At 41.0% G+C, this 20,572-nt stretch overlaps 1 pseudogene; it reads left to right on the forward strand.

Moving 5' to 3' along the window:
• Positions 1-8,250: 8,250 nt before the first annotated feature.
• LOC117368025 lies at positions 8,251-12,175 on the forward strand (annotated as a pseudogene).
• The last annotated feature ends 8,397 nt before the right edge of the window (positions 12,176-20,572 follow it).

Raw genomic sequence — 20,572 nt, forward strand, 5'->3', positions numbered from 1 at the left:
ATAGATAGATATAGATATATATTGTGACCGGGCCAGTCCCCAAGGGTATAGGAAAGTCTGGCTTGGACCGCAAGCAAGATATTGTAGCGCCTTTTATGTGGTTAAGTGCAGGAAAAACCCAGATACCGGATTTCTGAAAACAGCATCAGGTTTATTAGTGTCCCAAAGAAAAAAAATGAGGAAAATAATCAGACTTGGTATCTTGAACTTTCCCTTATCTCCTGCTTGCTCTTTCATATAGCTCAGTCCTGGGGAAAGTCACATTGGGCTTTATCTAGGAACTGGTTCAGTCCTCAGCACAAACTTAATCCAAATTCAAAAGCAAAATCTCACCCCGGGTTCAGGACCTTTACTGTCCCCATATCACCTTCTGAGTTTAGCAGTTTCCCCTGCTCTCAGCTCCTTCCATAGGGCATAGCACAGCTTGTGTCAGCTTTCTCACATTTCTCCTGTTTTCATATTCACAGCACAAATAGAATTAACTTTGCTTTTCTTGCTTTATCACTGTTCTCTCCCCAGGGAGCCTTCACAGCCAATGGCTAGGCTGTGCGGGTCAAGCCTCCCTTAAGTTTAAAGGTCTTCAAGCCCAACCGATATGACCCTTATTTGCTATATCTCCTGCTCCTAGGGAGTCTAAACACTGTGCTATTTACTGTAGCAATTTCACTCAATTAGGCAGGGCTGCCCCAGCCCTGCTTCAATTCAGGTTTAAACGGAGCAGAAACTTTTCCCACAAGACAATACTGGACCCTCACACACTATACTCTTCCAGATCCATGTCCTCACCAAACACACTACCCCCAGGGTCACTGTACATTTCCCACTCACACTCTGGGGAACCCTGGCTTTCCATTCCCACATCCACTCCAAGCTTTTCCTCCCATCCCCCTCTCTGCAGGCTGGCTGGCTCTCCTGGCACATTTACTTCAGGATAAACTCCCAGCCATTCTCCCTGAGTATTGCTGGGCTAGTCCCCATACCTTCTGAGGTTTACAATGCCCCTCCTTGTGAACTGGCCTCTGGCAAGACGTCCCTGCTGAGGATTGGGCTGCCTCTGGAAGCTAGGCACACCGTGGGTTGTTTGGCTCCCGCAATCAGAGCCAGCTGTGTCTTTCTCCTCCTCCAGCTGATTTCCTCCCTGAGGCTTTTCAACCTGCACACTACAGAGGCTGACCCCACCCCCTCCTGGGTTGGTTTTATGTTTCTGGGCTTGAGGAAAGGATTGATAGGGGAGATAATTAGTTTTCAGTGCTCTCCCCACCTGGCTTTTGGGCTGTGCTACAACCTGCTTATGCCCTTTCCCTCCTGGCTGAACCTGCTGTCCTTGCTCCAGGCCAGGTTTTACAGAGCCCCGTGCTGCATGCTGGGGAGGTTTAACAGCCTTTTCCACTGGGACAGGAGCTTCCATGTCACTATATATATATATATATATATATATATATATATATATATATATTAATTAGTGTCTTTTCAGGTCCCAGGTAAGGGGTGTCATGTACATATAAGATTATTGGCCCTCTTTATATCCTGCATAATACAATTACCACCATCATCACCTTCGCACCAGGCAGGCAAGTGACTAGGCAATCCTCATGCACACTAGCCACCCAGCTATCTATATGCCTAATGATCGAAACACCAACTACAACAGCTGTCCTAACTATTCCCTGCTGGGCAGAAGTCCCGGGACACACATTCTCAGTGTGAGAGGATACTGCATCCCCTGGTGGGCATATCCTAGCTACAGGACTATTTCCTAGTTTATCAGGGACACTCGGGGAGGATAAGGTCATAGCAGAGAGACTGAATTAATTCTTTGCTTCGGTCTTTACGGAAGAAAATATAAGAGATCTACCTGAACCGGAAACAGTTTTCAAGGGTGATGATATGGAGGAACTGAAAGAAATCTTGGTGAATCTGGAAGATATACTAAGCCAAATCAAAAAGTTAAAAAGTAATAACTCACCTGGACTGGATGGTATACATCCCAGGGTACTAAAAGAACTCAAATATGAAATTGCTGTCCTGCTGTTAGTGATCTAAAACTTGTCGCTAAAATCATAAGAACATAAGAACATAAGAAGTTGCCTCCACTGGGTCAGACCAGAGGTCCATCTCGCCCAGCGGTCCGCTCCCGCGGCGGCCCATCAGGTCCGCGACCTGTGAAGTGGTTTCTGACCACTTCTATAACCTACCTCAAGTTCTATCTGTACCCCTCTATCCCCTTATCCTCCAGAAACCTATCCAAACCCTCCTTGAACCCCTGTACAGAGTTCTGGCCTATCACATCCTCCGGAAGTGCGTTCCATGTGTCCACCACCCTCTGGGTAAAAAAGAACTTCCTAGCATTTGTTCTAAACCTGTCCCCTTTCAATTTCTCCGAGTGACCCCTAGTGCTTGTGGCTCCCCACAGTTTGAAGAATCTGTCCTTATTCACTTTCTCTATGCCCTTAAGGATTTTGAAGGTTTCTATCATGTCCCCTCTAAGTCTCCTCTTCTCCAGGGAGAACAGCCCCAGCATTTTTAACCTGTCAGCGTATGAAAAATTTCCCATACCTTTTATCAGTTTAGTCGCCCTCCTCTGCACTCCCTCGAGTACCACCATGTCCTTCTTGAGGTATGGCGACCAGTATTGAACACAGTACTCCAGGTGCGGGCGCACCATTGCGCGATATAGCGGCATGATGACTTCCTTCATCCTGGTTGTGATACCCTTTTTGATAATGCCCAGCATTCTGTTTGCTTTCTTTGAGGCTGTCGCACACTGCGCCGATGGTTTCAGTGATGTGTCGACCATCACCCCCAGGTCCCTTTCAAGGTTACTCACTCCTAGCAGTGTTCCCCCCATTTTGTAGTTGAACATCGGGTTCTTTTTCCCTATATGCATGACCTTGCATTTCTGTACGTTAAAACTCATTTGCCACTTTTTTGCCCAGTCTTCCAGTCTCTTTAGGTCCCTTTGAAGGTCTTCACAGTCTTCCATGTTTCTAACCCTACTGCAGAGTTTGGTGTCATCAGCAAATTTGATAACCTCACATTTTGTCCCCGTCTCCAGATCATTAATAAATATATTGAACAGTAGAGGTCCCAGCACCGACCCCTGTGGAACTCCGCTCGTGACCCATTGAACAGTAGAGGTCCCAGCACCGACCCCTGTGGAACTCAGCTCGTGACCCATTGCCAGTCTGAGTATTGGCCTTTTACTCCAACCCTCTGTTTCCTGCCTGCCAACCAGTATGTGATCCATCGGTAGATATCCCCTTGCACCCCGTGGTTCCACAGCTTTTTAAGAAGCCGTTCGTGAGGTACCTTGTCGAAGGCTTTTTGGAAGTCAAGGTAAATGATGTCTATGGATTCCCCCTTATCCATCTGGCTGTTTATTCCCTCAAAGAAGTACAGCAAGTTCGTGAGGCACGACCTTCCCTTGCAGAAGCCATGCTGGCTGTAGTACCTGAAGATTGGAGGGTGGCCAATGTTATGCTTATTTTTTATTTATTTATTTTTTAGTTAAAGGATTCTAGAGGAGATCCAGGAAATTCCATATCAGTAAGCCTGATTTCAGTGCCAGGCAAAATGGTGAAAACAATTATAAAAGATAAAATTGTAGAGCACGTAGACAAATATGATTTAATGAGACAGTCAGCATGAGTTCAGCTGAGGGAGATCTTGTTTCACCAATTTGCTTGACTTCTTTGAAGGTGTGAATAAACATCTGGATAAAGGTGAGCCAGTTGATGCAGTGTATCTGGATTTTCAGAAACCTTTTGCCAAAGTTTCTTATGAGAGACTCCTAAGAAAATTAAAGAGTCATGGGATAGGTAACAAAATTCAGTTTAGAAATTGGTACTCAGATAGAAAACAATGGAGGAGAGTAAACAGTGGAGTTCCATAGGGATCTGTACTGGAACTGGTGTTGTTTAACTTATTTATAAATTATCTGGAAATTGGAATGATAAGTGAGTTGATTAAATCTGCAGATGACACTAAACTGTTTAAAGGTGTTAAAACGAATGCAGATTGTAAATTAGGAAATTGGAAGACTGGGGCCCTGATTCTGTATAGGACGCCCAGGAGAGGTGTCCTATACAGAATCGGTCCTACACTAAACCCCGATTCTGTAACCGGCGTCCATGGTACAGACGCCGGTTAGAGAATCGGGTTAAATTAGACGCGGCCGCTATACTTATGGCAGCAAGGGATCTCCCTGCTGCAATATGTATAGCGGCCGCGTCTACTTACAATGTAGACCAGCATTTTCTGGCCTACATTTTAAGCGTCTCTTCCTCTACTAGGGAGACACGTAGGACTGCCTAGGTTCACCTAAGGCCCGCCTAAGGCCCTTAGGCGAGCTTAGGCATCTTGCGGGCCTCCCTAGGCTCCCGGAGGCGCCTTCAATATAGGCGGCCTGCCTGGGGAGCATTTTTTGAAAAAACATGCATCCTGATTGGCTGATTAGACAGCTGTAGGACGCCTACAGCTGCCTAAAATCAGGACACACTTTGGAGAATCAGGGCCTGGGTGTCCAAGTGGCAGATGAAATTTAATGTGGACAAATGCAAAGTGATGCACATTGGGAAAAATAACCCAAATCACAGTTAATGGATGCAAGGTCCTCCTTAGGGGTTAGCGCCCAAGAAAAGGATCTGGATGACGTTGTAGACAATATGATGAAACCTTCCACCCAATGTGCAGCAGTGGCCAAAAAAGCAACAAGATGCTAGGAATTATTTAAAAAACGATGGTTAACAAGACTAAGAATGTTATAATGCCTCTGTATCGCTCCATGGTGCAACTTCACCTAGCGTATTACATTCAATTCTGGTCTCCTTAACTCAAGAACACTATTGTGGCACTAGAAAAGGTTCAAAGAGTAACCAAGATGATAAAGGGAATGGGACTCCACTCGTATGAGGAAAGACTTAAAAGGTTAGGGCTCTTCAACTTGGAAAAGAGATGACTGAGGGGAGATATGATTGAAGTCTACAAAATCCTGAGTGGAGTAGAACGGGTACAAGTGGATCGATTTTTCACTCCATCAAAAATTACAAAGATTAGGGGACACTTGATGAAGTTACAGGGAAATACTTTTAAAACCAATAGGAGGAAATATTTTTCACTCAGAGAAATAGTTAAACACTTGAACACATTACCAGAGGTTAGGTAAGAGCAGATAGTGTTGCTGGTTTTAAGAAGGGTTTGGACAATTTCCTGAAGGAAAAGTCCATAGTCTGGATCGGTAGCATGCAATGTTGCTACTCTTTGGGTTTTGGCCAGCTAGTGACCTGGATTGGCCATGAGAAAGGGTTACTGGGCTTGGTGGACCATTGGTCTGACCCAGTAAAGCTATTCTTATGTTCCCCATTCCCCTTGTAGCTTTACTGTACAGTTCCTCAGCAAATTATAAGTGTCCAAGCAAAAAATAAAAATCCAGCTCTGGGGCCTTTATCACTTCATCCAGGGCCGAGGCAGCCACCTCCATTACTGTATTCAGTGCACACATATCTACACACACTGCCACAGGAAAAAAATAATACAAGGCACTCGGTCCACAAGTTTGGAAGCAAAAGTAATCCAATAAGGTTTAGGGACTTATCTCAGTTTTCATCATGTCCTCTTTTGCAAAAGGGAGGGTTTCTCTCCACTCCTGCTCACTGGCCTCTTATTATTTCCATATCATCAGGCCTGCTTTCACTGCTTGAATCTTCACAGGCTCAAGCTCTACTTCCTCCTCTTTGTCCCCATCCTTCCACTGTCTTCTCCTTGCCTACTGGGGTCCTTTATCCCCTTAAGTAGCCTGTTGGGTTGGCTACTAAACCATAGAAAAGAGGACCCAGTTTCATAAGCCACTCTAACCCTACATTTATGGTGGAAAGTGTGAGGCCACCAAAACTCTGTTTTACTTCTATATAGGTGTCTAAGTCCAAAAGAGCTGTCCACATTCAAAACACGTCCATTATCCCTTTCCTAACCACCTACTTTGTGGTAGGCACCTTGGACCTGGTTCCTAACATCCAATTAAGTGTAATTTGTGTCAGTTATGAGGTAGTAATTGTCAATTATCTGCACCAATTAAATCTATTAAATAATTTAAGTTAGGTGCCTACATTGGCTAGGCATGTTAGATTATATAGAATCTGGAGGAAAGTGCATACATTAAAGAAAAATACTACTACTATTATGTAACATTTTTTTAGTGCTGAAGGGCATATGCAGCGCTGTACATTTTGACATTAAATAGTCTCTGCTCAGAAGAGGGGTTGGGGATGCAGAACCCAAAGAGGAGAGATAGTAGATAGGAGAGATAGGAGTTGAAAGTAGCCTCAGAGGTAAGCTTGCTAATATATGGACGAACAATATACCCATGCTCACGAGGCGTGCAGAAAGAATCCATTCTAGCCCCTGAATCCTTGAATAATAGAGATTAGGGGCATATTCCAAGACAAAAGTATGTTTCCACATTGTGTGTTTTATCACCCTATTTCCTTAACTTCTGCTTTCTTTTCTCATTATAATAATTTCCTTTCTCAGTACTTCATTCTGATTTTTCATAATTACACTTATCCACTTCTATGGGTTCCTCTCATGTTTTTACCTTCTATCAGTTCCAAAGGCCCCCTTTTATTAAACGCTGAATGCCCCACGCTGCTCCCGATGCTCATTGGACCTCTATGAGCATTGGGAGCAGCACAGGGCATTCAGCGCGGCTTCTGGAGCTAAAAATTTCTATTGTAGTTTAATAAAAGGGGCCAAAGATTGCTATGTTGCTTATTTTATCATCTTACATAGATCATTTGCACTTTTTCACACATTCACTTTTATTCATCATTATCAATGTTCATTTTTCATTCTCATTTCTTATCCTTTTATGATACATATTTCTATAGTACCACTGATGAAGGCATTCTTACACATTTCTACAGTACCCCTGATGAAGGCATTCTTAATGCCAAAACACAGACTGTGTAAGGTGCTACTCATCCTTCTGGGAATTGACTTAGTAGAGACAGAGAGATTGTTCACCCTCCCCAAGGTGAAGAGAGCAAGAGGGCACTCGCTAAAGTTAGAAAGGAAAAGATTCTGTACAAATGTAAGGAAGTTCTTCTTCACCCAGAGAGTGGTGGAGGTCTGGAACTCTCTTCCGGAGGCTGTTATAGGAGAAAGCACCCTTCAGGGATTCAAGACAAGGTTGGATAAGTTCCCACTGGAACAGAACATATGCAAGTAAGGCTAGACTCAAATAGGGCATTGGTCTTTGACCTAAGGGGCGCCGCATGAGCAGACTTCTGGGCACGATGGACCACTGGTCTGACCCAGCAGCAGCAAATCTTATGTTCTTATGTTCCATATTTGCTACACCATTTGTCAGCCTATTTGCCACATTGTATTTGTGGTAACTAGTGTCTGCTGCCATTGTACAATATATGCTGAGGTGGAATCACCCGCATACAGATGATCAATTTATCTTTACAAAGACTGATATAAACTGGGACTATTTGTCATTATTGCCAGCTGTAACTGCTTTTATTGGTTTATGTAATTTATTTTTAATTTATGCTATTAATAAACCTGGGAGTTTCCAGCTCATCAACTCCACTTTGCCGGTTTTGGTTTGCCAATGTTTGGCTGTGTGTTTTATATGCAACATTGTGTAGTGTGCAACCCTTGGTGTTACACAGTTCAATAACCTCTGTGATGAAATAATATTCTATTCCATATAGGAACCTGCAAAGCCAAAAACTAGCAAGCTGTGGCTGATTGGTTTCATTTTGCAGCTGGGAAAATTTTACCTCCTAATTGAATAGAAATTGATTTCTAAGCAATGAGATTCTATGCCTCATGAATAGCATTCACAGAGGCGCTCAAATATAGAAACACAGACAGTTTGAGGAAAAAAAAGATAAATCTTTTTCATTGAGCAAATATGGACTGAATGCTTTGGTTAATGCTAGAAATGAGTTATATTTAGACCTACAGATTATGTCATGGTAGAAAATTATGTAATAATGTTCTTAGAGTTCTTTGATTAATTGTAAGTTTGAAAACATTTCCAGTAAGGATACTGGTGGAAGATGAATTCATTGGAACACATTTCCTGATAGTAACCGATAATTAGATAATCATTAGAACTGAGTGTCCGGAACTTGAGGACCTAGTGGATGGCTGGCTAACAGTTAAGCTCCCTCCTCTAAACATCATTTTTAGACCCTAAAGTTACAATTTTTCTTAACTATCAAGATAAAATTTTAAACAATGGCTTCTAATAAGCAGAAGAACCTGGAAACACAAGCAAAATCAGCAGGAAAAGTTAAGACTGAAAGAAGATCCACAGACTCCTAGTGGGTGTCCGCTGCCAATGGATGCCTTAGATATAATTGAAGTAATGGAAGGAATTAGAAACATCAATTTAAATATATGTAAGATGAGGAAGGAGATGAATCTTATGAACAATAAATTGGATATAGTAAGTAAAAGAATGGATAAAATTGAAAATAGAATGGAAATGATTGAACAAATACAACAGGATCATAAAGAAGATTACAGTATAATAAAAGGAATGAAGGAAAGAAATGATGGAGAATAGATCCAGAAGACAGAATTTAAGAATTTTTGGTTTAAGAGAAGGAGCTGAGGGAAAAACATATTAGCTTTCTTGGAGGAAGCACTACCAAAAATTATTTCTATTAAATTTAAAATGCCATTAGAGATAGAGAGAGCACACAGAATTTGGGGGGAAAAAAAATCTCAAAATCAAGAAAGACCTAGACCAGTAATACTAAGATTACTAAGGTTTCAGCAGGTTGTTGAAATTTTAAAAGCAACAAAAGCAACAAAAAATCCAGCTTATAAAGATTCTAAACTGATATTTGTTCCAGATCTTGCCAAAGAGACTGTTCGGTTAAAGAAACAATTTTTACAACTGAGACAACCGTTAAGAGATAGTGGAGCAAAATATGGATTGTTTTATCCTGCTTTGATGAGAATTACATATAAAGATAAAGTTCATCAATTTGAAAATCCAGAAAAAATCAAAGAATTCCTTTAATCTCAAGAAACACCCATAAGAACATAAGAACATAAGAAATGCCTTCACCGGATCAGACCGTGGTCCATCTTGTCCGGCGATCCGCGCACGCGGTGGCCCATTTAGGTTCTCCTTTTTGGAGACCCGGATTTCCCGTATCCCTCAATATGATTTGCAAGAAGGTGTGCATCCAACTTGCGCTTGAAACTTGGAACAGTATTCTCCGCTACAACCTCCTCCGGGAGAGTATTCCAAGCGCCAACCACTCGCTGTGTGAAACAGAACTTCCTAACATTTGTCCTAAACCTGCTGCCACTCAGTTTCAGGCTATGACCCCTTGTCCGTGTCACCTCCGAAAATGTTAGTAATGCTGTTTCCTGGTCTATTTTATCAAAACCCTTTAATATTTTAAAAGTCTCTATCAAATCCCCTCGCAATCTACTCTTCTCGAGGGTGAATAGTCCCAGTTTTATGAGGCGTTCTTCGTAGCTCATATTTTCCATACCTTTGACTAGTTTCGTGGCTCGCCTCTGCACCCTCTCCAGCAGAGTTATATCCTTCTTAAGGTATGGAGACCAGTGCTGGACACAGTATTCCAAGTGAGGTCTGACCATTGCTCTGTAAAGTGGCATTATGACCTCTTCCGATCTGCTCGTGATCCCCTTCTTAATCATGCCCAACATCCTGCTTGCTTTCTTCACCGCCGCCGCACATTGAGCCGAAGGCTTTAGGGTTCTGTCTATCAGTACCCCCAAATCCCTTTCTTGTTCGCATTTGGCTAATGTCACCCCCAACATCTTAGATTCATGTTCTTTGTTTTTCTTTCCTAGATGCATCACCTTGCATTTGTCTATGTTAAAATTCATCTGCCACTTTTTCGCCCAAGTTTCCAGCTGGTTTAGATCCTTCTGGAGATCCTCGCAGTCCCCTAGAGAGCCAACCACCCGACATATTTTTGTATCATCTGCAAACTTTGTTACATTGCATGTTGTTTCCTGTTCAAGGTCGTTTATAAAAATATTAAACAAGATAGGCCCAAGAACCAAACCCTGGGGCACGCCACTGGTCATTCTCTCCCAGTCCGAGAATTGCCCATTAATGCAAACCCTCTGCCTTCTGTTCTTGAGCCATTTGCCAATCCATCTGTGCACTTCTCCTCCTATTCCATGGCTCAGTAGTTTTCTCATAAGCCTTGCATGCGGAACCTTGTCAAACTCTTTCTGGAAATCCAAGTAAACTATATCCACTGGATTTCCACTATCCAATTGTTTGTTCACCTTTTCAAAGAATTGAAGTAAATTTGTCAGACATGACTTCCCTTTCCTAAAGCCGTGTTGACTAGCCCTTATTAAGTTGTAATCTTCTAAGTGTTGTACAATGTTGTCTTTAATTAGTGCTTCGATTATCTTCCCAGGAACTGATGTGTAGTTTCCTGGTTCACCTCTTGATCCTTTTTTGAAAATTGGGATGACATTTGCTATCCTCCAGTCCTCTGGTATTTGCCCAGTTTTAATTGACATGTTGGCAAAGGATTGCAATAGTTCGCCAATTTCAACCTTAAGTTCCTTTAATACTCTTGGGTGAATACCATCTGGTCCAGGGGATTTGTCACTTTTTAGTTTGTCAATTTGAAAGTATATCATGTCCAACTCCACTTCTACTGTTTCGAGGCTTTCCTCTATGCCTCCGGTGAATATCTTCCCTGTGTCTGGCATTGTTGTAGTGTCCTCATTTGTGAAGACAGAGGCAAAGAATGCATTTAACTTATCGGCTACCCATGATCTAAAATACTATGAGAAATATAGATATAACTAAACATTTAAAATATTAATTTTATTTTATACTAAGAGGGCTGCCACAACTGATTCTTAATTGAAATGGAACTAATGGAACAGTTTTAATTTACAACAGAGGAAGATTCTGCACATATGTCATAGCTAATATATTCAGAACTTTACCTGATGTCAAGAGAATTTGGAGGTTGGAATTTGTTTGATGAGGCAGTGCTGAGAATTCTTTTAGTAGACATGCTGCATTAGGCTGTGAGTTGGGGAGACTGCTGGAGTGGTGGATCCCCCATGGTGCATCCTCCCTGACTCCTTTGATATGATGTGAGCCACTGACGCTGGCCGGCTGGATTAAATGAAGTTCTGTCTGCCTAATTTGTGAGTTGCTGCTTCTGTTCATAGTTATCGAGGGTGACTGCTGGAAGAATGTGATCCACAATCCCTCACGAATACCCAGCATTTACCCCTGTGCAGAGGAAGGGGCTCTTGGATAACGCCCGCCGCAATGTTGCCCATGGCAACGGCATCATTGCTGCCTGAGCTCAATCAATGTGGAACGCATCGAGGAGAACTGCCGCTTCTTCCTTTGTTGCTCTTCGCCGCCAACGAGTGGGCGGGTCCCTGCATTGGGGGAGTCATTCTCTTTGATGAGGCCATGTGACACGGGATCAATGCTGGTTGGATGGAATAGTTGGGCGTTGTGCTTAGTGCAGGGGGGAGGGTACAGATTTTGCAAAATGGCCCTGGGTGCTGAAGATCTCAGACTATACTCCCTCTCATCCTACCATCATAGAAAATGCTAATGTCTGGACACATTAGGCCAGTATTTCCCAGCAGAATGGCATTGTTCCCATTGTGGAGCCCGAGGTGTTGCCTGATGGGGGTCATGATCGGTAGTGCTGACAGTATTTTACACAGAAAGTTTTGGTTGCAGTCTATAAGGAGGCAACCCTGTTGAAACCTCAACATGATGACCCCTGGTCATGTCTGCACTAAGAAATACACTCCTAAAGAGGTTGTTATGGCAGATGTCTCTGCCATGCGTCACACCGTTCTCCCAGCAGTTGCTGGAATCACCTTCCTAAATGAAAATCAGAGTGAGGAGGAGGCCGCAATCCATCTGAATGCCATAAACAAATGGCCTCTGCATAAGCCTTGGCCTCTTTCCTTCTCCTTTGGCCGTGCCCTGCAGGCCTTTGCTCTCAAGACTTGGTGAGGCAAGAAAGAGAATGTTAAAGCTGCACAAGAGGAATACACAAAGCATTCACTGGCTAACAACCAGGCTGCTCAGGGCAAGTACATTCCAAGTGGACAAGTTGGAGTTGTGACTGGAGAATCCCTCTTTATTTCCAATCATGCCTACTGAATCATTCCCCTTTGTGCTATCTTTTCCTCTGCACCTAATGTGTAAATGTGTATGTGTTAAACTGTTAAATGTATTTTCCATTTTACCACCTCTCTCTTTCCTCCCCACATTTGTTCAGAATAGGCTGTGGATGATATGTGAATTTTTAGGGAGAGAAACATGATCTCAAGCAGAGTGCCTAGTCTTTTGAGGATTAGGATGGTAAGCCAAATAAATTAATGAGGGCATCCACTGAAAATCAGGGGAGGGAAGTTTCATGGCAACTCCAGGAAGTACTTCTTCACCGAAAGAGTAGTGGATCATTGGAACAGACTCCCACTCCAGGTGATAAAGGCCAGCAGCGTGACGGATTTTAAGAGAAAATGGGATACTCACGTGGAATCTTTAAGGGAGTAAATTCAGGGGAGGGGATACTTGGAATGGGCAGACTTGGTGGGCTATAGCCCTTTTCTGCTGCTTTTTTCTATGTTTCTATGTTTATGTACTTCCTGATAATGTGAACATAGTTCTTAATATTTAGTAAATAAGGATCTTATTTTAAAAATAAGGGGAAACAGGTTTTCGATTATAAAATATCTAATTTACATTTAAAAATGATTATTTTACAAATAAATTAAAGGGCATTCTTTTTTCAATTGTAAATGTACTTATGTCCTAAATTATCTAAATTTAAAAAGAGAATTCTTGAATATTTTAGACAATTGATTTGCTGTAATGAACCTAATGAAATATTTATGTTATATGTTTGTATGTGGAAATGTACTCATACAAAATGATAGAAAGCTAGGTTTTACTAAAAAAGAGAGGGGAAAATATATATATTTTAAATATGATTAATTTTTAAAGTACAGTGGAACCTAGGTTTGCGAGTAACCCAGTTTGCGAGTGTTTTGCAAGACGAGTAAAACACTCAGCAAACTTTTGCCTCGCAAAACGAGCATGTTCCGATATGCAAGCACCTCCCTCCCATTCTAACCAGCATCGCACCCCCCGAACCGGCATTGCAACCCCCCCTGCAAACGCCCCCCCCCCCGGTGAGAACCGCATCGCACCCCCGTGCTGAAAGCAGCATCCGCCCGCCTTCCTCTCAAACACGCTTCTTACCCCTTCTGCTGGTTGTGAGAGTGAAAGCAAGCTCCCGTCTCTTGCCTGGGCTGGGCCTTGAGCATCTACGCATGCTCAAGGCCTTCTGGACATCAAAGAAAGATTTGTAGAGGGGTGCCAGACCGCCTCCTTTTCGGTGTGATCTGGGTGAGAAGAGGCCTTGTTAACCATGGGAGCAGAGTTCATTTTGTGTGAATAGGTCATCTTTAGTAATCCATGATTCCGTGATGCACAGGAATCCAGGATCAAGATCCTCGAGAAGGTCGTTCAGAATTTGAATCTTGTTGCATGCGGATCTGGCATTGCAATAAAGTGTCGGGACTGGAGTGAGAGAGTCAGAGGCCTGGTTGGGAAGATTAGCATGGGGCAAAGGCTTTAGAGGGGCATGGTTGGCTTTTTGGGGTTTTTTTTTTTGAAGGGTGACTTCTGGTGCGCATCAGTGTGGGGATTCTGAGGCCAGGGCAGATATTGTTGGCATTTCAAAAGTCAAGTATGTTGGGAGAGGGGGGTTTCAAGCAGAGGGAGGTAATGAACGATGAGCAGAGTAGGAGAAGAAGGAGCCAGAGGGGTGGATTCATGGTGAGGCTAGGGACCTATTTAATCTCTGAGTGAAGGTTTAAAACAAGAGGACAGCGCGGTGTCTAGTTGAGTGAGTAAGACAAGAATGGGGAAATAGGCGTCTTTTTTTTTTTTTGAGAGCTAAACAGAGGTAGAGCCTTAGCAGAGAGTACAATCTAGCAACTAAACAGTTTTCAGGTGGGAACTTAACACTAGTAGGAACTTAACTCAGGAGAACTTAAATCAGGAGAGATTAAACAAGGAGAAATTGCACAGTCAAGGAAGCCTAGGCTGCTCTCGAGTCAGGAGGGAAACTGGGGATCAGAAAGTGAACACTAGGCAGGATCCTTAGTAATGAATACAATTTAGCATCTGACAATTTTATGTGGGAGTTTAAACACAGAGAGACTTATAGTGAGGGAGGAAACTTAGGCAAGGCAAGAACTACACAGTCTGGAAGTCTACTGCTGTCCTTGGAAGGGCTGGAGGGAAGCAGGGCTCCAGGGGTGAGCAGAGGCAGGACAGAGGAAGGAGGGACAAGATGGAGGAAGCTTCCTTATTCCTCTGCCTTGTGGGGTCATTAAGGAGAGAAACTTTTGGCGGCCTTCAATGGGCTGAAGAGAAGCCGGGTGCTGAAGTGCACAGAGGCAAGCTTGGTCAAACTTGCAAAGGCTTCGGCAGCCCTCGGGTAGGCTGGAGGGAAGCAGGGGTACAGGAGTGAGCAGAGGCAGGGAAGATCCCTCCTGCTCGGGCGGTGTTGGCACCGAGGTGGCTGTTAATGAAGCGTAGAATGGTTCGACAAGGGGTGTTGAGGGGCAGAGTTGGTCTCCCACGCCGGCCAACTCCTTCCCTTGTGGTGGCAGGAGCCGAAGGAAGAGCTGGGGACTGAAGATGGCTGATTTTTTTTTCAGCAGAGAAACGGCTCAGCAAGGGCTGTTGGGGTGGAATTGGTCTCCCACACAGGCCAACTCCTTCCCTTGCGGTGGCTGGAGCCGAAGGAAGAGCTGGAGCCCAAAGATGGCTGGTTTTTTTTTTCAGCAGAGAAACTTGATTTACGAGCATGCTTCTGGATCGAATTATGCTCGTAAACCAAGGTTCCACTGTATATAAGAAATAATAAGGTTGATGTAAGGGGGAGGGATTTGAAGGCCAGTCTGTTTTTATGTCTTCAATTTGTCGCAATATAGAAAGGGAGGGTTTATGGGAGGGCAAAGGGAAGGGTTTTGGGATCTTAGAATTCCAATATTTAATAGAATAAGGGGTTTTAAGGATGTTACACAGAATGAATTAAGGGAAGATGGATGTATATTGAACAATTTTAAGTATATTAAAACAAAGTATTTTTTGTGGCTCAAGTGTACAGTAAGTAAATATCTTAATGGAGCTTAAATTATTCTCACTAAATGTTAATGGCCTCAACCATCCAATAAAGAGAAAGAAAACACTTTTATGAAAAAAAAACAAAAAAAAAACGTAGGTATATGTTACATCCAAGAGACTCACTTATCGGCTATGGAGTCTAAAAAATTAGAAGGGGATTGGGTTAAACATTGTTGTTTTTTTTGCCCCAGCTATAGGAAAAAAGGCAGGTCTAGCAATTTTAATTAATAAAAAATGTAATGCTTTATTTAAAATGGTTAATGCAGATCCTTCAGGAAGATGGATACATGTAGACATGAGCATGGGAAATAATACCATGGCACTTTTCAATATATACGCACCTAATTTGAATCAGATTGAATTTTTTAAATCTATACAACAGTTGTTACCACTGGCTGCTTCTAATTTAGTTGTGGCAGGGGATTTTAATGCTGTTATGGATCCTTTATTGGACAAAAAACCTAGTAGAATTATGAAATCATTAGGCTTGGATAATTTGGTACAAAATTGTGATTTGAAAGATATATGGCGAATATTTCATTTCAATGCTTAGGAATTTTCATTTTGCTCCCAAGTTCATAAATCTTTTTCAAGAATAGATTATATTTTTGTTACAAATACCTTAGTACAACAAGTATCACAAGCCTCCATAGATCAAATTATTTTGTCTAATCATGGAGGGGTCTGGAGTAAAATTAAAATAAGTGATTATGATAATAGTAAATCTATATGGAGATTTGATAATACTTTGCTTGCAGAACCAAATTTTATTTTCAAATTAATAGTACTGAAGATATCTCTATAGAAATTATTTGGGATGCTTTTAAGGCAACTATAAGAGGTCAAATTATTTCTTTTTTGGCTTATACTAAAAACAAATTAAAAAATAATTTTCAAGTTTAGAACAATATATTAAGGTTTTAGAATCAAAATTGATTGAGAAATGGGAATATTCTACATTACAAGATCTCTTGAAAGCTAAGGGGAAATATAATGAGATTTCTTCTAAACTGATAAGGAAGGACTTATTTTCTCAGCAGGCAGGAAATTCAAATAAGGCGGGAAGATAATTGGCAAATTATCTAAAAGCAAAAAAATGTAAAACAAAGTACATCAACATTGGTATTAACATTTTAACATCGATATATCACTTGAAATTCTACAATTAATCTTATCAAATTAAATTTATCCCCTTCCCTCCCATCCTTTTATATTTCACTAGCTGATGCCCTGGCGTTGCACGGGTATTTAATTATAGCAATAACACTGTAAATGGATTCAAATAAAGATATTTTATAGTGGTGAATGAAATTATTTTTTTACAGCTTAATAAAAAGTACAACATTCAAATTATAATGTGAAATATTTGACAAAATGAATACAATACAACTAACGCAAAACGTGATTATAAACAACATTTTTAGTTTCACCTCCAGGAGCAAGAACATATAAATTGTTGGGTGAACCCACCCTTGAGCAAGCAACATAGAGTTGTGGGCCGAGAGACCCCCAGAACATATCACCCCAGGTAGTGAGGGATCTGCATACCAAGTTTCGTTCAAATTGGTCAAGCCGTTTTTGAATTACTGTGAGAATGGCAGCTTTTTACATTTTTTCCATTGACATGAATGGGTGATATCTGATTTTCTGTTTGTAGCTCCGCCCACGTGTGCAGGTGGGCCGCGAGACACCCAGAACATATCAGCCCAGGTAGTGAGGGATCTGCATACCAAGTTTCGTTCAAATCGGTCAAGCCGTTTTTGAATTACAGTGAGAATGGCAGCTTTTTACATTTTTTCCATTGACATGAATGGGTGAAATCTGATTTTCTGTTTGTAGCTCCGCCCACGTGTGCAGGTGGGCTGTAAGACCCCCAGAACATATCACCCCAGGTAGTGAGGGATCTGCATACCAAGTTTCGTTCAAATCGGTCAAGCCGTTTTTGAATTACAGTGAGAAATGCAGCTTTTTACATTTTTTCCATTGACATGAATGGGTGAAATCTTATTTTCTGTTTGTAGCTCCGCCCACGTGTGCAGGTGGGCCGCGAGACCCCCAGAACATATCATCCCAGGTAGTGAGGGATCTACATACCAAGTTTTGTTCAAATCGGTCAAGCCGTTTTTGCGTGATCGCGGCACATACACACACACACACATACATACACACATACATACCTCTGATTTTATATATATAGATAAAAACATTTTCCAATAATAAATACCCCCCTGCCCCCCACCCAATTTCTATTTGTACTAATCAGGGAAGAAAAATATATACTCATTTTTTACAGTAATCTGATAATGGCTTCCACACATCCTGAAATTTATTAAAGTTCCCTTTTTGAATGGCTAATGTTTTTTCCATTTTATAAATATGGCATACTGAATTCCACCAAAAACTAAAGTTCATTCTATTCCAACTTTTCCAATTAAGTGTTATTTGTTGTATGGCAACTCCTGTCAAAATGAGCAATAATTTATTATTTGTAGAGGATATTTGACTCTTAGCGCTCATCTCCATGCCAAATAATATTGTATCGTAGGATAATGTCACATGATTTTCTAATAAACAATTTATTTGACTCCAAATTGATTTCCAAAATCCCATAATAAATGGACAATAGAATAATAAATGATCTAAAGTCCCTGCTTCAAGATGACAATGCGAACATCGATCAGACTTAGAGCTATCTAATTTTTTTTAACAAATAGGGGTCCAGAATGCTCTATGCAACAGGAAGAACCATGTTTATCTCATAGATGCAGACATTGTACATCTCATCCTCCAAGACCAAATACGTGGCCATTGAGAAGCAGAAATTTGATGCTTAATCTCAATGCTCCAAATGTCTCTAAGACCTGTCTTTGGTTTTTTATTCATGAATCCAGATATTAATTTGTACCACTGCGCAGCCTGGTGTCCGAGGAAGTCCGTCTGAAAGCATAAGAACTCTAAACTATATTGATTATTAAGATTTTTCCATTCAGAGAACCCTGCCTGAATGGCCTGTTTCAGTTATAACCATTTATAATTTTGTGATTTATCAAGACCAAATTTATGTTGCAACTGTGAAAAATCAAGCAGTTTACCATTAGATATAACATCATCTAAAGTACGTATTCCTGCTATTATCCAATACTTCCAAACGACCTTAAATCCGCCTATTTTGATGTTGGAATTAAGCCATATAGTTTGATTTGTAGATTTTTGTATTGGGATAGGTGTTAAATTATTAACATATCTTATAGTTTTCCATGTATCTATTAATATTTTGTTTTCTTTGTACAACCTAGGCATTTTAATGCTAAGAACATGACACAGCCTTAAAGGAAACAGGAGCTGCCATTCTAACCTCAGCCAATCTGGGAGCTTTTCCATGAATTCTGGGAGGACCCAATACATATCCTGGCGCATAATATAGGACTGATGATACCTATAAAAATTTGGAAAATTTACCCCTCCCTCTGTAATTGTTTTTTGTAGGGATACTAAGGCAATCCTAGCATGTCTACCCAGCCAAATAAATTTTGTAAGAATATTATTTAATTTTTAATACAAAGACCCCTGAAAAAAACTGACATCATACCCATTTGGTAACAAACCACAGGGGAAATCATAATTTTAATAGTTTGGAATCTCCCCCACCAGGATAGATATAAAGGATTCCATTGTTCACATAATTCTGTAACCTTCTGTAACAAACATTTTTCATTCATTTTTATTGTTTCTTCCAGTGTGTTTTTTTATCCAAATACCTAAATATTTTATTCCCTCCTCTTTCCAAATAAAGGGAAATGAACTGAATAAACCTTTTGTACAATAAACATTGAGTGGAAAAGCTGATTTATTCCAATTTATTTTATAACCTGAAAATCTTCCAAATTTCTCTATCAATTCTAGCAGGCATGGAATGGTTGTCTCAGGATTTCTCAAATAAAGCAAAATATCATCTGGCCTAATATTGGTAGAATTAGGGCTTTCTTAAATATGTTGGGAAAGGATCTTGTAACCCTGGGCAAGTCATTTAATCCTACCATTGTCCCAGGTATATTAGATAGATTGTGAGACTGCCAGGATAGACAGGGGATAAAAATGCTTGAGTACCTGAATACATTCATGTAAACCGTTCTGAGCTCTCCTAGGAGAACTGTATAGAAAACTGAATAAATAAATAAATTTGGAAGATACAGTATTAGGGGCTAATTTTGAAAAAATAAAATGAACATGATATATTATAGATTATAGATATATTATAGACTTCTTATAAGAGTCAGAGCCAGCATAGATTTTGTTTCTTCTACAAACCAAACTGATATTGTTGGCCTCAGTTGCACTGGCTCTGCTCCATTCCTTTACCATGATCCTTTCTCATTTAGGTAATGAGCAGCTGCACCTGATCCCAGCTGTTTCATATTGTGCAATATCACCAGAAGGATGGCTTAGTGGAGCAAATTAATGTTGCTAATCTAAAACAGCTGAAATGCCTTCTGTATTGATAGGAGGGGATGCTGAAAAGTTTTCAGCCCAACCAACCAACTTCCTAAATTCTGAGCATAATTTTGTCACTGTAGCTGAAGTATTATCTTTTTTTTTTTTTTGATAAGTTCCAATTTGTAAAAACAAAATTCTCTGTTTTGACATTATTTCAGATCGTTGATTGAACCTTATCCACATCATTCTCTTCTGAGTTGGACTGAGAACCTTTCAGCACCCTTTCGTACTGCATAGATATCAGCAGCCTTTTCTGGAACTACAACTAAAGAGTTTTCTTAGAAAAATCAAATGATTAGGATGTTTTCTGATGCTGTAGCACTACGTACAAGAATATTTCACCATCAAACAGAGCTGTAACCTGCAGCACATGTACTGGAGACAAAGGTCCTGCGATAGCAGTTTTTAGTGCTAGGAGCCGCGCTGAATGGCCTGCACTGCTCCTGACGCTAATTGAGTTCCTGTGAGCGTCGTGAGTAGCACAGGCCTTTCAGCGCGGCTCCCCAAGCTAAAAACTGCTATCACAGTTTGATAGAAGAGGGCCAAAGTGGTGAATAATTCATTAGTTCATTTTGAATCCTTATTAGTTTATTTGGTGGTATCAAATCACATTCGGTTTTGTGATAGTGTTTATTTAATATTTGGATGTATATATATGTTGCTCTGTTTCCATTTATGTTTTGCATCTTTATCCCTGTTCTCTTCCTTTCATGAGGTGCAAGCGATGACAACTTTGTGCAATATCAGACAACTGCAGTTTGCTTCTTCCCTCAGCTCCACATGGATCCTTCTGTGAATAAGTCCCTCTTTATCCAGCGATGCTTTTACCTAGCGATGCTTTTACCTATAAGCGAAAGGGGA

Source organism: Geotrypetes seraphini, chromosome 1 (genome assembly GCF_902459505.1).
Source record: "Geotrypetes seraphini chromosome 1, aGeoSer1.1, whole genome shotgun sequence".
In the NCBI taxonomy this organism is placed as follows: domain Eukaryota; kingdom Metazoa; phylum Chordata; class Amphibia; order Gymnophiona; family Dermophiidae; genus Geotrypetes; species Geotrypetes seraphini.